Here is a 15,916-nt window from a genome sequence, read left to right as displayed (position 1 = left end):
CAATGCAGCCAATATGGAGGTCAAACCAGCATTGATCCAACTGGTGAAGAGTAATCAATTCAATGGGTTATCTCATGAAAGCCCATATGAGCACCTGACTACATTTAATGAAATTTGCAACACAGTGAAAATCAATGGGGTGCCAGACGAAGCAATCAAACTTAGTTTGTTTCCTTTCTCATTGGGAGGCAATGCTAAGCTTTGGTTGAACTCTTTTCCAGAAGGAAGTTTCACAGAGTGGGAAGCAGTGGTAACAAAGTTTTTGAACAAGTACTTTCCACAATCAAAAGTGACAAAAGGCAAGCAAGAGATATCTTCATTTAAGCAGGGCATGGAAGAATCACTAGGGCATGCATGGGATAGATACAAAAGTCTGCTAAGAAAAACACCCACGCATGGCTTTGAAGAACAGGAAGTAGTCTTAACTTTCCTTGGAGGGCTTGGTTCACAAACCAAGATGATGCTTGATGCCTCAGCAGGAGGCAATATTAAATGGAAAACTCCAGAGGAAGCTATAGAAATTATTGACAACATGGCTACTAGTGATAATGAGCTCAACAGCGAAAGAGGAGTTCCTATGCAACAAAAAGGGGTTCTCCAATTACAGACACATGATGCCTTGCTAGCTCAAAATAAAATTCTAAATCAACAGCTGGAGACTCTGACTAAAACTCTTGCACAATTACCTAAAGAGTTGAAAACTGCTGCACAGGTGCAAACTCAGTTGTGCGAATTATGTGGAGGTGATCATATCAATGGTCAATGTGCTTTTCCAGTGGAGGCCTTGGAGGATGTTAATTTCATGGCTAATCAATTTCCATACCGTCAAGGGAATTACAATCAAGGGTGGAAACCACATCCAATCATTGGTCAAGGACAAACTGGGCAAGCAAATCAATATAATAAGCAGCAACAACCAACCTTTTGGCAACAGTTATCTATGCTTAATGAAAAATCAACAAGGTTGGAAGAAACTCTTCAGCAATTCATACAGAAAATCGAATCTTCTCAAAAGAGCACTGAAGCTGCTATAAAGAATTTGGAGATTCAAATGGGTCAGATTACCAAGCAATTGGAAGAAAGGCCAAATAGAAATTTTGGGGCTAATACTGAGGTTAACCCTAGAGAAGAGTGCAAAGTGGTAAAAAGTGTGAATGAAGAGATAATTGAGTTAGAAGAAGAAGAAACAGAAGAAAGAAGAGAAATAGAGAGCAAAAATAATTTTCCTTTTCCAATAAATCAAGAGAAACAAATGGATTTCACAGAATTATTCAGAATGGTGGATAATAAAGCACCTTGGGAACAGATTTTACAGAAAATTGCAGTTTACACAAAATCTGATGAAGAAATTTCTACAAAGAAGAGACGTAGAGATGATGAGGCAAAAGAGTGTATAACTGTTAAGAAAGAGTCATTCCCTCCTAAAGTGTCAGATCCAGGTAGTTTTTCTATCCCTTGTACTATAGGGAAGAAAAAGGTAAAGAAAGCTCTCCTTGATTTAGGTTCAAGTGTTAACTTGATACCTTATTCTTTACTGGAGCAAATCGGCAAAGTTAAAATGAAACATGCAAAGATTAAAATAGTAATGGCCGATGGATCTTCAAAGGAGCCATGTGGGATTGTAGAGGACATTATAGTTTGTGTTGGCAAACTTCAGTTCTTGGCAGACTTTGTGGTGATGAAGATGGAGACTGAGAAGATACCTATCATACTTGGAAGACCGTTTATGAAAACGGCCAGGGCTATCATAGATGTAAATGAAGGTATAGTGGTGCTCCAGGATAGAGACGAGAGAGTGGTGGTAGATGTTTTCAAAGATGAGATGCAAGCAAAGGAGGAAGAAGCTAGTTATAAAGCTGCATTTAGAGATGCACCCATGACTAGCCGTAAAAATGAAAATCTTGAGGTTTCAGGTAACCATTGTTTGTTGTTTCAGGTACCCAAGGTAGAAGAGATTGGAAGAGGAGAAGAAATTCCTAGAGACTGGAAGAAAAGAAGACTCCAACTTGGCACACCTGTTAGAATCAAGAACAAGTTGTGGGTTGTGAAGGGCTTTAAAGAGAAGGAGATGATAGAGATAGAGTCTCCATGTTCTAGAAGAACCAAAACAGTTCAAAGGAAACAGCTGAGGAATTGGTGGAATAACAACATCAATTACAAAGAAGATGGAACTTGAACTTTATTGGGTCAAGCTAATGACATTAAAAGAGCGCTTGCTGGGAGGCAACCCAGTGAATTTAAAAACTTTTAATTTGGTTTTGTAATTTGTAATTTTTGAACATTATTTCTGTATTTATTTTGTTGGATATAGCATCTACTGAAGGATGCTAGGTGGTTAAGTATCTACTGAAGGATACAATGGCTGTAACACCTACTAATGGGTGTTGGTGGATTTTGGGTCAGGCTCGTGACGTTAAACAAGCGCTACCTGGGAGGCAACCCAGTTGATTGAATATTTCTGTTTGTTTGTTTTAGTTAGGGTTTGCATAAGCATTTTGAACATTGAATTGCAGGGAGCCAGTGAGGGGCATGTCTAGGAGGCACGTAGGTTAAGAAAAGAAGGAGAAGAGCACTTCACGAAAGTGCCGCTGAGCGGTACTTTACCGCTGAGCGGTACTCTCGCAGAATAGGGCTTTTGTTCCCCTTAGCGGGAACCGAGCCCATTAGGGTATTTTTAAACCCTAAGCTGCGCATTCTTTCACACTTTCAGACTTTTCTTTGCACAAACACTCCCACATACCTTCTCCAAGGTTTTCCACATCTTTTCACTCTTCCCTCTTAAGAAAATTTCTCTTCCACTCACTTTTTCACTAGTGTGCCATCAAAGTTTGGGGTTGGGAGAGAGCATTCTAGCTTGGAAGCATTCTCATTGCATCTAGTATCTCCACCCAAGTAAGTAAAATGCATTTTGTTCATTCTAGGGTTTTTGATTTTGAATATGATTGTCAAAGCATGAAGATTTAGGGGTTTTGATTTCTTTGCATGATTTGATGATATATTTGATGTTTGAACCGATTAAACTGCATGATTATGAACTGGAAAACTGAAAATTGCATTTGGGTGGAGTTAGGAAAGCTTTAAAACAGGTTTTTCAAAAATCTGCAGAGTTACCGCTGAGGGGTAAACTGCCGCTGAGCGGCACTCTGCCAGATTTGATTTTTCTGGTTTTGTGTGATCTGGAATGTGGTACTGGTGGCGCTGAGGGGGAATTCTGGCCCTCAGCGGTGGTTTAGCTTCGAAAGGAGTTGTGTTCTGTGTTTTACTAATGATTAACATCATGTTCTGTGGTTTGGTTTTGTGTTTTGAATGTAGGAATGGCATCCTCATCCGGAAAAAGATTGAAAACCATGGCAAACAAGAGAAAGGAAAAGGAACCAGAGCAACCCCAATCTAGTAGGTTCCTCTCTAGGAAACATGAGAAGCACTTTAAAGTGGTTCAGGACAGGAGACTTCTGATGGAGAGAAAGGTTGGAATGATACCTAACCTTGCTCCTCAATTTGGAGAGCAAGTTTTAGGGAATGACTGGGGAAAGCTAGCCACTTATCCTGCACCTGCCAACATAGCTGTGGTTAAGGAATTTTACACCAATGCAAAGAAGATTGGTGATTATCCAGCTGAGAATTATTTGGGCTATGTTAGAGGCCATGCTATCAGGTATGATCCTGATTCAATTAATAATTTTCTGGACACTGTATGGGCTGGTGAGCAGTGCCAGTTTGCTCTTTGCATGGAGGAAGGTGCTGATTATGAGGATGTGGAGAGAGTACTGTGTATACCTGGAGGACACTTCCAAAGGAATAGATCTGGCTCAGTGGTTAACATTAGGAGGACAGATTTGACTCCTCTTGCAAAGTATTGGATGGCGTTTTCTCATGCCAACATTCAGCCATGTTCACATGTGTCAGATATTACTCTCAGCAGGGCATTCTTCATCTACTGTGCTATCAGAAACTTGAATGTTAATGTTGGGCAGGTGATAGCTGATGAGATTAGTGTGTGCGCTAATACTTCAAACAACAAAGCACCACTAGGACATCCTTCTTTGATCACGCACCTTTGCAAGATAGCTGGGGTGGACACTTCTGCTCCACCTTTTGAGAGGCCAAGAAAAGCTATTGATGAGGCCTACTATAGACAATACTGTGGAGGTGATGATGAAGCTCAGCCAGTTCCACCACGCCGTGCTCGTAGAGAGAGAGGGCCAGCACAGAGCCAGACATCTGCTGAGATACATGAAGCAGAGCCATTCCAGATGAGGGACATGTATATGTCTCTTATAGGGGCTCAGTTGCAGTCCATTCACAGAGGGCAGGTGGCCACTGCTGAGATGATTGTGGGGATGTATGATACACCTCCAGCCCACAGGTGGACTATGGATGAATTCCATAATGTGGTAGCTTGGCCAGAGGAGCCAGTGCATGGAGGAGGAGCTGGAGCAGCTGAAGCTTCAGCTAGAGATATGGAAGAAGATGAAGCTGATGAGGATGATGCATTTGAAGATGATGCGGATGAGGAGGAAGAGGAAGATACAGAGGACAGCTCAGATTGATGAGGAGCTGAGATAGCATTTATTGATGAATGCTATCATGTGTTTATGCTTTGTGGTTTAAGTTTTCTGAACTTATTTATTTTCTGTTTTTAGATTAGGGCTGATGTACTCTATTTGAAACCTGGTTTCTTGTGATGGTTTGCTATTAACTGTGATGTTGTGATAAGTAATTCTGAATGATGCTTATGATTAACTGATGTTGAGATGATGTGCACATTAAAATGCTTATACAGGTGATTCACAAGCTTTGTGAACAAATGCATGATATCATGATTGTGATTGTGAAATTAAGCAGGATGTGTATGTTAAATGTGAATGAGCTTATGTGTGAGATTTTGAGCTCCAGAGTTGTTATTGTTGAATGCTATTACTTTGAAAGCATGAATGATTTTGCCCAGGTTTTCTATGATTGAATTAATTGCTTGTTTTGCATCACATGACCAAGGCCATTTGTTGAAAACCTTTTTATTGGCCAAATTCATACAATTAGCCCACTAAAAGAGAACACTTTGTGTTCTATCCTTTTGAACCCTTAGCCTTGAATATACACTAAAAAAACCCTTGATTGAAAATCTTTACCTTGAGTTAAGTAGAAGATCTTGTGTGGTATTGTTAAATGTTCAAGTTTGGGGTTGTTGGGAAAACATGAAAAGCATTGAGCTAAGAGCTAAAAAGTAAGAATATGCAAAGAAAAAAGAAAAGAAAAGAAAAAGAAGTAAAGCTCAATGCAAAGGCAAAAGAAAGTTGGGAATGAATAAGATGATTGTGTTGTTATGATTCTATTAACTCAAGGATTTTGTGATCCAGAAAAACCAATTTTCTTGTTAGCCCAGCCACATTATAAGCCATTGAAAAGTCCTTGTGATGGTGCATGCTTGTGAATGTTCTTGATTGTGGTAAAATGAAAGGCAAAGTTGATTCATGTAACATTGTGATAGTAGAGTGAATGAGTGATCATCTCTTATACACTTGAGTGTGAGTGAAACACTTGACTTAGTGAGGAAATATCACATGAACACATGAACATCCATGTTTAATTGATTGATCATTCATGAAAATAGCATTTGTTGGAATTTAAATGACTTTGTGAACACTAAAGCATGTGCACATCTTGATTGAACTCTTGGTCATAAGTTTGAGTGAAGTTTTTGCTTATCTTGAAAAGAAGATTTTTGAATGAAGTGAATCATCATATGAATTGGTTGAAGATAGAGTTACATCTTATTTGCTTGAGGACAAGCAAAGTTTTAAGTTTGGGGTTGTGATAACAGTTGAAAAACTGTTATTTTCATGATTAAAATTGACACTAAAAGCAACCTTCACACTTAGAAATTAGCTTGAAATCATGTTTTTCTGTATATTTTTAGAAATAAGAGAGTTGGACAGGTTTATGCTTGATTTCAGTGTTTTTGTGCAGGTTTTAAGGTGAATTTGGTAAAAGAAGTGAAGAAGGAGAGAGATGAAATCAGAAAAGACAACAAAAAGTGCAAAAGGAGAAGCCGAAGTCACCGCTCAGCGGCAGTTTACCGCTGAGCGGCACTCAGGAGTTTGCGGGAGGTCCGCTGAGGGGCAAATTGGCCGCTGAGGGGAGAAAACAAGTCACGCACTCACCGCTGAGCGGTATTTTACCGCTGAGCGGTACTCTGGAAGTCACGGGAGATCCGCTGAGGGGCAAAATGGCCGCTGAGGGGAGAAAACAAGTCACGCAATCACCGCTGAGCGGTAGTTTACCGCTGAGCGGCACTTTAATGGGCTTGGACTTGACTTTTTGTAATTTACGAATGATACATAAGCTTTAGGGTTTCCTAGGGTTAGGTATCTCTGGCTGGAACGAGGCAAACACTCTCTCTACCACCCCTTTGAAGGAGGATCTTGGATGCTGAGGCTTCCGCTTCACCTTTTTAGGGTTTATTCTTTCATTCTTTCATTGTAATTCATTTAGGTTCACCATGAATATGGTGAACTAACCTCTTTATGTTTGTTGGGGAATCAATGTAGTCTTGTGAAACTCTCATATATGGAATCTGTTTTTACATCTTTTATTTAAGATCTATGCTTTCTTTCATCATTAGTTAGGGTTTTTCCTCTTTGTTTAATGCTTGCATGGTTTAACTCATTCGATGCATGATTATTGGTTTTGTCGATACGGGAACATACGGGGAAGTCTAGATCCGGGGAATTTCTCCCAATTTTATATTGGTTGTCGTTAAGCTCCTGTACTTATGAACTAATCATTAGGAATGCTAGGAATTGTATGAACTCGTGATTAGGGAGAAGCCTTCTGGAAAGGTACATTAGAGAGTGGCATTAACAATGGTGATTTGATCGTTGAATTCCTAAAATATATGAGAGTGGATAAGATGAAATTGACCCTCAACAACATATCCATACATAAATTTCATTGAAAGTGTTTATCTCTTGTTTTGCCATTGATCACAATTCATGCATACATGTTTATTTTCTGTCTTGCATTTTAAACCTCAATTAATTCGTTTGTAAGTCTTAGTTAATTAAGAAATCACATAACTAAACTAGGCCGTGAGTCCTTTGGGAAGAACGATACTTGGTCTTACCAAGTTTTATTACTTGAACGATTCGGTCATACTTGCCGATTGAAAACAAGTTCGTGACATCATAATTTGGTGTTCATAAATTTGTCCATCACCCTTCTTCTCTTAAACAGGCCCAATACTAAGTCAAACAGTAACCCTATTCTAAATACACCTCCTAAATTTTCCTACCCATACCCCTCCTAAGCTAGACTCCACCAGATCATGCCACGTGTCCAAATCCTCCCCACACAGATCTAGCCAACCATGTTTCGCCACGTCAGCCCTAACCATGAGAATCATCTTCCACCTTCTCCACAAAAACCCTAGCCGCCATTCCGTCGCTCCCGCCAATGCCGCAAGTCGCTGCCACGGCTAGAACACCATCTCCTTCCTTTCTCCATCTGCGCCGCCACCATCTCCAACCTTGCCGTCAACCTCCACCGCGACCAACGCTCCACCATGTCGCGCATCTCCTCCATTGATGCAAGCTCTGCACTGCATAATCCGCAACCTCCGTTCATCTTCTCCATTCTTGGAACCCAATCGCAAATCGCGATTCCGCCATGGATGCCATCAACGAGAGCACCTTCTCCTTCATCACGCAACCTACCTTCTTCCACGGCCAATAACCACAGCAACCACCAAGGCCGCCGCCATCAAACCAGCGAGATCCTCCTCCATTCGCGAAAGGGTCGCCGCTTTTGAAACCTCCATCTCCAAGTCGTGCCGCAGTTCGCAACCTTCAATGCACATCACCATCATCAAACCACGCTTCTCGCCATCACCACCATGAACCATCTTCATCATGCAAAGCTCCTCGCATCTCCACCAGAAATCAAAATCGCGCCGCTGTTCGAAAGTCACTGCACGGATCATCTTCTTCCTTGAACCATGGCAGCCATCCACACCTGCAGAAACCCAACCAGAAAATAGCAAATCTCCGGATCTGCAAAACGCAAAGCCGCCGCAGGCATAGGGGCAAACCCTTTTCCCCAATTCTGAACCCTAATTTTGGGTAGGGGGAGCCTGACACGTGTCGAGCTCCCATTGGGCGCGTCCTCCTCTGGTCAAAGCTGGTCAACAAGCCTTCTCTGGTCAAAGTCTGGTCAATTAAGGGACTTTCCTGCAATTTCAGAAATTCAGAAGGGGCTAAAGTGCAGATAGGGGAAATTTCAGGGCATTTGTGCAATTTTGAAAAGTTAGAAAAGTTTAAAGATAAAATTCAGTTGTTGAATTAATTTAATTTGGGAATATCAACCGAAAATATCTTCCAAATAATGTTATAATTATCTAAATCTTTTAGTTATTTGGAAGATATAAGATAAAAGATTTTATCAACTGAATACTCAGAGTCCAAGCCCAATCAAGCCCTATATAAAGAGACCCAGTGACTTCACTTAATTCATTCATTCTCTCATACTCCTCTCACTTTTCTTTTATCTTGTATTCAACTCCATTCATGGAGAGCTAAGCATCTAGGGCTATTCTGCTGTAATTCCATTATGGATTCTGAGGTTAGATTGATGTAATACGATTGTTTCTTTTGATTATTGATTTAAGTTGTTCTTTCTCTATGTCTTTCATCTCTCTCTCTTGTTAAAAGTAAAGATTTTTGCATCATAATATGTTTGAATCTACATGCATATTGATTATATGAGTTTTAGGGTTTCTAGGTTTAAATTGAGAATCTACTTTGATTTAATTTAGGAACTTTCATATGATTAAATGGTTTTTACTATCAATTGAGAATGTACTTTGATTGATTAGTAATAATTTCAACTATAATCAATTGAGAATTTACTTTGATTGATTAGCTTTTAATTTGGTTAGGAGATTTAAGAATAGACATGATTAAACACAATAGAATTTGATTGAGAATGTACTTTGGTTGAATTTATTGTGAATAATCTAGAAAGATTTTGCATTTGATTGAGAATTTACTTTGGTTAAATGGATGATCGCCCTCGAATTAATTAAGAATGTACTTTAATTAATTTGAAACTTAAACAATAATCAATTGAACAATTATCCGTGAATAACCGATGATGAATCTATCTTGGAAAAGCAGTGGAATTAGCCTATTTCATCGTAATTGTCTTTAAGTTTCTTATTCTTTAAACACTCTTCAACCATTACTTTTATTCATAAGTAGTATATTGTTAACCCTCAGAAAGTGTAACCGAATTGTATCAAGTAATAATAAATGGTCAGACCAAGTATTGTTTCCCAAACGACTCACGGTCTAAACAGTTATGTGATTTAATGATTAATTAAGACTTGTAAGAACAAATTCTTGTAGTTTGAATGCAAATGCTGAAGAGTAAATGTGAATGCATGTATTGATCAATTGGATCAAAAGAAGCAAAGCGTGATTGAAATATATGATGATGATGTTGTTGGGGGTTTTCAATTCATCTTATCCACTCTCATGTGTTCAAGAATTCAACTTCTTCATTAATGTTAATGTCACTTTCTAATTTACCTTAAACCCAATGTCTTGGTGAAGAAAGCCTACTCCTAATCACTAGTTTACAATGTCTTGTTTCCCTAGCAATTATTCATGCATTACATTCGAACAGAAGCTTAAAGGCAACCAATCCTCCTATTCCTATGTCTAGGCAATATTACTATTGGGAGAATTTCTTCATGTCTAGATTTACCTATATGTGTCCATACAAATAAAATCAATGATCATGCAATTGAATGAGTTAAACAAAGCATGCATAGAGTATAGAAGAAAATCCCTAAGAATTAATGAAAGAAAGCATATGAATTAAAGAACCAATTCAATACATGAGAGTTTCAAAGGATTACATTGATTCCCCAACAACAATGAAGGTTTAGTTCACCATAATCATGGTGAAACTAGATGAAAAATAATGAAAGAATGAAAGATAGAACCCTAGAATTTAAAGAGTGGAGCTTGAGCATCCAAAATCCACCTCCAAGGGGTGAAGAAAGTGTGATTATGCTTCGTTCTACCAAAAGAGACTAACCCTAGGTCGACTAAAACCTTATATAGACTCTTAAAGATTACAGAAAAGTAGCCCAAGGCCCATTAAAAAGTCGCTCAACGGTAAGCGCGATTCTTTAGTTTCACGCTCAGCTGCAGTTTTTCCCCTCAACGGTGACTGCGGGTCTTCAGAGTGCTGCTCAGCGGTAATTTCCGCTGAGCGGTACTTGCAGCTCTTCTTTTTTGCACTTCTTCTTCCTTTTCTGACTCCAACTTATGGATACTTCACTTCTTCCATTCAATTCATCTTAAAACCTGCAAAAACAAGGGAAACCAAGCATAAAACCCATCCAATACTCTTATTTCAAAAACATAAACAAAGCATGATTCCAAGCTAGTTTCTAAGTCATAAAGGTTGTTTTTTATGTAAAATTTAAGTATAAAAATAACAGTTTTTCAACTGTTATCTCAACCCCAAACTTAGAACTTTGTTTGTCCTCAAGCAAACAAGATGTAACTCAATCTTCCACCAATCCATACAATGGTTCACCACATTCAAAACTCCTTTTCTCAAGACAAGTAATTACTCAAATCAGCTCAACACAAAGTCTTCAATCAAGATGCACACATGCTTCAATGTTCACATAATCACATAATATCCAACAAATGATATTCTCATGAATAATCAATCAACTAAGCATAGATTTAATTATGTGCTCATGGAATTTTTCCTTACCAGAAAAACTGTTTAACTCAAACACACAAGTGTATAAGAGGCCACTCATTTACTCTACTATCACAATGTTACATGAATTAACTTTGCCTCTCATTTAACCATAATTAAACGCAATCACAAGTAAGTATCATCACAAGGGCTTTTCTATGGCTTATAATGTGGCTGGGCTAACAAGAAAATTGGTTTTTCTAGATCACAAAATCCTTGAGTTAAGTGAATCATCTAAACACAACCATTCTTCCTTCTTCCCAACTTTCTTTTGCATTGAGCCTTTATCTTTTTCTTTCTTTTCTTTTCCTTTGTCTTTTACTTTTCACATGCTTAGCTCACATGCTTTTCATATTCCCCTTTTCTTAAACCACCCAACAACCCCAAACTTGAACATTTATCAATACCACAAGATATCTTCAACTCAACTCAAGGTAAAGCTTTCAAAAAGAGTTTTCTATCATGTTCAAAGCTAAGGGTTCAAAGGATAGAACACATTGTGCTCTCTTTTATTGGGGTAAAATCATGCATTTGGCTAATAAAGGGTAACAACAAATGGCCTTGATCATGTGATACATACAAGCAAGTGATTTAGTCATAGAAACTTGGGCAAAATCATTCATGCTTTCAAAGTAATAACATTCATTCATAACAACTCTGGAGTTCAAAACCTCACATATAGGCTCATTCAACATTCCACATACACATCCTGCTTAATATCATAATCACAATCACAACATCATGCATTTGTTCACATAGCTTGTGAACCACGTGTATATCAGCATATAGTGCACAATCTCAACATCGATCATTATCCAAGAATCATCAAGCAATACTCATCATGCATAAGTCACAAGAAAACCATCATAGTAGATAAAGTTTCAAACTGAGTATATCACAACCCTATTCTAAAAATAGAAGCAAATAAGTTCAACAGAATTTAAAACAAAAGATAAAAATCATGCTCTAGAGGTGATAGCATCCATCAGTAGATGTTATCTTAGCTCTTCATTAACCCATGCAATCATCTGAATCTTCCTCCTCTCCTTCTTCTTGGATCCTATAGTCTTAATTCTTTTGCCCGATGAGGAGGCCATCCCTACATCAAACACAATTCAGAAAACCACAAGACACATTGGTAAGTATTAGTAAACCACAAACAACTCCCTAAAACACTCCTTATCTTAGAATGCTCTAGGAATATGAAGAAATCAGCCCCTAACAACAATGCTCTCACCAAACCCCAAACATGGATGGAAACTTGATGCAAAAATGGTTGAAAGAGAAGTTTTGTGAAGGGGGAAGAAGGGAAAAGTGAAGAGAACTCTTTGGAGAGTGCTTGAGAGTGTGTGGAAATAAGGAGATCTAAAAATGGAGGCCAAGACACGCCCTAGGGTATAAAAGAGACCTAATGGGCCACATCCCACTAAGCTCAAATAAAACAAACCAGTCAGCAAAATCTGCAACGGTCGTGCTCAGCGGTAATTACCGCTGAGCGGCATTTGCGGCACCAACTCTTCTTCTTCCTAGCTTGCCCTAGGTGTCCTTTACCAATGCCTCTCACTACCCCAATGCATTTAGTTTCTCACATCACTCAAACATTCAATCCCTATAACTAGAGCAAAATCCAAACAAACAAACAAAGATAAATTTAATCAATTGGGTTGCCTCCCAAGTAGCGCTTGATTAACGTCATGAGCCTGACCCAAAATCCTCCAGCACCCTTCAGTAGATGCAAATCTTTCTGACCAACACCCATCAGTAGGTGTATACCCTTTTCATCAACACTCATCAGTAAGTGTATGATAGCATAATATCCTTCAGTAGATATTCTTCCACCTAACATCCATTAGTAGATGTAAACCCTGTAACAAACTTATAACCAAAACAAAAATACCAACAGTTCAAAATTACATCACCAAACCAAAAATTAAAAGTTCTTAAATCATTGGGTTGCCTCTCAATAAGCGCTCTTTTAACGTCACTAGCTTGACCCAATAAAGCTCAAGTTCCATCTTCTTTTTTTTTCTTTTTACTGAACTTCTTCAGGAATTTGATAAAACCAGGAACCTGTTTCAATGTCTCAATCATAGGAACTTTAATCTCCAATTTCTTGAAGATTTCCATAAAGTGCTCAAATTCCTTCTTCTTCCTACGATACTTCTTTGGATGAGGAAGAGGTTTTTCATATGATTCTTTCTTTTTTTTTTCTCGTCTTCTTTTTATTTTCTCTCACTTTCTTTTTTCTTCTCTTTTTCCACTCACTTTTTTAACCTTCAAACAAATTTTCTTTTCTCTCACTCTCTCAACCACTTCTCTTTCTTTTTCTACATCTTTCTCACTCAACCTTTTTGTTTCTTTCCCTCATCTCTCTCTATCTTTTCTTCATAAAAAATCTTGTCACTTCCAGTGATAGTGGCTTGACATTCCTCCTTAGGGTTAACTTCAGTATTAACCCCAAAATTTTCCAGCTTCTGAATTATGTGACCAATATGCATCTCTATCCTTTTATATGATGCTTCAATACTTTTCTGAGTGGAGATGGACTCTTGCATACATTGTTGAAAGGTGTCATCCAAACTTTCTGATAGAGAGCTTCGTTGCTGCCATTGCTGTTGTGGTTGGTTCTCAAATTGTCTGGCAGCTTGCCAAAATTGACTTTGATCCATGCTTGAGTGAGGTTCCCACCAGTGGTTGAGATTACCTTGGTAGAATTGAGTGCCCATATAGTTAAATTCTTGTCTAAATTACTTCCTGCAAGCATTAGGCACAAAACCCTAGAAAACATTTGTTAGCACAAAAAGATAAAAATGATGAAAAGATAAAAAATGATAATAAGAACAGATGAAAAGATGAAAAGATAGAAAGATAAAAAGATGAAAAGATGAAAAGATAAAAAGATGAAAAGATAAAATGATGAAAAGATAAAAACAATAAAAAGATAAAAAGATAAAATAAAAGATACAAAGATAAAAAGGATAAATAAAAAGATAAAAATCAAGTCAAAGCTAATAAATAATCACACAAACAGAATAGTTAAACCACGAGTCCCCGGCAACGGCGCCAAAAACTTGTTAACCCTCGGCAAGTGTAACCAAATCGTATCAAGTAATAATAAATGGTAAGACCAAGTATTGTTTCCCAAAAGACTCACGGCCTAAGCAATTATGTGATTTGTAGATTAATTAAGACTTGTAAGAACAAATTCTTGTAGTTTGAATGCAAATGCTGAAAAGTAAATACGAATGCATGTATTGATCAATTGGATCAAAAGAAGCAAAGCGTGATTGAAATATATGATGATGATGTTGTTGGGGGTTTTCAATTTATCTTATCCACTCTCATGTATTCAAGAATTCAACTTCTTCATTAATGTTAATGCCACTTTCTAATTTACCTTAAACCCAATGTCTTGGTGAAGAAAGCCAACTTCTAATCACTAGTTTACAATGTCTTGTTACCCTAGCAATTATTCATGCATTACATTTGCACAGAAGCTTAAAGGCAATCAATCCTCCTATTCCTATGTCTAGGCAATATTACTATTGGGAGAATTTCTTCATGTCTAGATTTACCTATATGTGTCCATACAAATAAAATCAATGATCATGCAATTGAATGAGTTAAACAAAGCGTGCATAGAGTATAGAAGAAAAACCCTAACAATTAATGAAAGAAAGCATATGGATTAAAGAACCAATTCAATACATGAGAATTTCAAAGGATTACATTGATTCCCCAACAACAATGAAGGTTTAGTTCACCATAATCATGGTGAAAATAGATGAAAAATAATGAAAGGATGGAGATAGAACCCTAGAATTTGATGAGTGGAGCTTGAGCATCCAAAATCCTCCTCCAAGGGGTGAAGAAAGTGTGATTTTGCTTCGTTCTGCCAAAAGATACTAACCTTAGGTCGACTAAAACCTTATATAGACTCTTAAAGAGTACAGAAAAGTGGCCCAAGGCCCATTAAAATGCCGCTCAGCAGTAATGGTAAGCGCGATTCTTTAGTTTGACGCTCAGCTGCAGTTTTACCCCTTAGCGGTGACTACGGGTCTTTAGAGTGCCGCTTAGCGGTAATTTCCGCTTAGCGGTACTTGCATTTCTAATGGGAGGTTATCTTAAAATGTAAATATTATACTGAAATATAATGGTAATGGGAGGTTATGAGCGGTTTTATAAAGGAAAAAAGAAAAATAGGATGGTAGGAGGATTAAAAAGAAAATGTCAAATACACTAAACTTCGACGTCTTTTTCTAATGTCTTCTGGGCTCCAATTAGTACGTTGTTGACCTCTATAATTCGACGTCTCCTTTGTATTTTTTAAGCAGAGAAGTTATGAAGTTAAGAAGTCGAGATTGTGAAAGACGTTCGTAGAATTCTATTCAGAAATGGCTTCCCCATCGTCATCATCAAGAGGAAAAGAGAAGGTTGCCCGAATTAGAAGAAACGCAAGCCCATCTGGATGGATAAGTGATTGAGACACGCGAGCAAAGCTTTTATACTGGTCACATATCAAAAATGTAGTTCCTAATAAGTATCTGGACCTGCAATTGTTCAAGAACGAAGGGTTCCTTTTTCAAGAATGGATTGCATATCAATGGCTTACTGATTTTGTGCAATTGAAAGGACATTGCTATCCAGATTTGGTAAAGATTTTCTACACAAACCTGAGGGTTGTAAATGGGGTCATTCACTCAAGGGTCAAAGGTGTTAACATTACTATTGACGATAATGTTTGGTCAGATATTGCTGGACTGAAAGCTGAAGGTTTGGATTCTCATATCCGTGATTCTGAGTCAAACAGATTTTTAACAAAGAGAGCTATATATATAAAATGCTTAAGATATCCAGGAAGGTACAGGGTTGATAAGCAGTACCTACATGATGGCTTAAACAAGGAGGAGAAAATGATTTCTTATGTCCTGACTTGGCTACTGTTGCCTGGAAGATTGAACGAGGATAAAATGTCAACAGAAGATGTATTTCTGTTGAATGATATCAAGACTAGAATCCCAACCAACTGGGTTGCGGTACTAAATCACCACATGATCGTTGGAAAAGATGATTATGCACACAAATTGTCATATGGAGTATTTATCAGCAAGGTGTTGGAACTCCAAGGAGTAGATGT

The 15,916-nt window shown here is 38.0% G+C and overlaps 1 pseudogene; it reads right to left on the bottom strand.

The window, feature by feature from the left end:
* Positions 1–7,425: 7,425 nt before the first annotated feature.
* The window catches only part of LOC148192202 (small ribosomal subunit protein uS5c-like), a 35,692-nt pseudogene continuing 27,201 nt past the window's right edge, over positions 7,426–15,916 (bottom strand).

The sequence above is a fragment of the Vigna umbellata genome, chromosome 10 (genome assembly GCF_029865625.1).
Source record: "Vigna umbellata cultivar VRB3 chromosome 10, Vumbellata_1.0, whole genome shotgun sequence".
Taxonomy (NCBI): domain Eukaryota; kingdom Viridiplantae; phylum Streptophyta; class Magnoliopsida; order Fabales; family Fabaceae; genus Vigna; species Vigna umbellata.
This window is presented reverse-complemented; position numbering and strand designations above follow the sequence as displayed.